Source organism: Ctenocephalides felis, unplaced genomic scaffold (genome assembly GCF_003426905.1).
Source record: "Ctenocephalides felis isolate EL2017-DRISC unplaced genomic scaffold, ASM342690v1 CF-g0.4_SCAFFOLD_03571, whole genome shotgun sequence".
Lineage (NCBI taxonomy): Eukaryota > Metazoa > Arthropoda > Insecta > Siphonaptera > Pulicidae > Ctenocephalides > Ctenocephalides felis.
The window spans coordinates 307,869-309,217 of NW_020539725.1; the positions used below are offsets into that span (position 1 = coordinate 307,869).

General features: G+C 43.1%; 1 non-coding gene across 1 annotated transcript; it reads right to left on the reverse strand.

The window, feature by feature from the left end:
* Positions 1-266: 266 nt before the first annotated feature.
* Positions 267-422, reverse strand: LOC113387171. The gene has a single exon (XR_003368124.1). It is a non-coding gene; the product is annotated as a 5.8S ribosomal RNA (ribosomal RNA).
* Positions 423-1,349: the final 927 nt, after the last annotated feature.

A 1,349-nucleotide genomic window follows, 5' to 3' on the forward strand; every position in this document is an offset into this window, starting at 1 on the left:
CTTTGAATCGTCCAAATTTGCCGGAACGAAACCGCATTTCGAAGAGTTCGGGTTTTCCGGTTATCGGGAGGGTCGCAAGAATATAAAATCTCTAGAGGACACACAACCCGCCGTAATCCCACAGAACGTCAACGAACGGAAATGTCCGATGTTGCAAAGTGGACTGGCTCACACGTTGAGTGAATTATTTAAAGCACGCATAGACGCGAAACTCCATCATTCGCCGGCAAGCCGTTTAAAGCAAGCGGCAGTCTGGTAATGTTATACGACTCTCAGCCAGAGGTGGTCCGGGAACAGTATCCGAGGACCGCAATGTGCGTTCGAAATGTCAATGTTCATGTATCCTGCAGTTCACATGTCGACGCGCAATTAGCTGCGTTCCTTCATCGACCCACGAGCCAAGTGATCCACCGTTCAGGGTGATTTTATATATATTTATACATGTTTCAATCGTGATCCCTCGAAATCGTTTAAGTCGGGCGATTCTGAAACTAGTATGATTATTATGGTTACAATTAGTACACCGTAAAGCTTTCGCGTTTCGGTCCGAGATACAAAATCTCGTTTCAAAATTGAAATATGAATATTTCACTGTGTTGAGATTGAAAAATCTGCTTTCGCTGATTTTTCATTTTCTTAAAACAACGCAATGAAGCGAATGTTCAAATTCGCACAATTTGAATAAAATGTGCAGAGTATATAGAATACTAACGCAAGCGTTTACTACAATCGACTTTAAAAAACACTAGACTTCATCTAGCGCCAAAGAATTGATTGAGCTATGCGTTTAAAGTATAATATTCAAAAAGAACGCCGTTTTTCACAACGAACTTCAGCAGGCATCATACTGGCAGATGACATGGCAGCTCTCACAACATGCATAAGAGCGCTAAGCGGTTGTAAACGCGTCACGCTGCTTTTGCACACTGCGCAAATGAAACGAAGGATCATTGCCAGAAGCTTTTGGCCCACAGTAATATTATACTATGGAGCGCAACTTTAGTCTGCAACATTATATTGCGACATATAGCACACGTTTCATTCACCTAATAGTAATGTACGTTAATGATCCTTCCGCAGGTTCACCTACGGAAACCTTGTTACGACTTTTACTTCCTCTAAATAATCAAGTTTGGTTATCTTCCCAGCAACATCGGCAATGTCGAAACGCTGCCGGTCACACGGTCGAAGACCTCACTAAATAATTCAATCGGTAGTAGGCGACGGGCGTGTGTACAAAGGGCAGGGACATAATCAACGCAAGCTTATGACTCGCGCCTTACTAGGAATTTCCTCGTTCCTGGAAAAGAATTGCAAGCCCCAATCCTTAGCACGAAGAGGCTTCAACG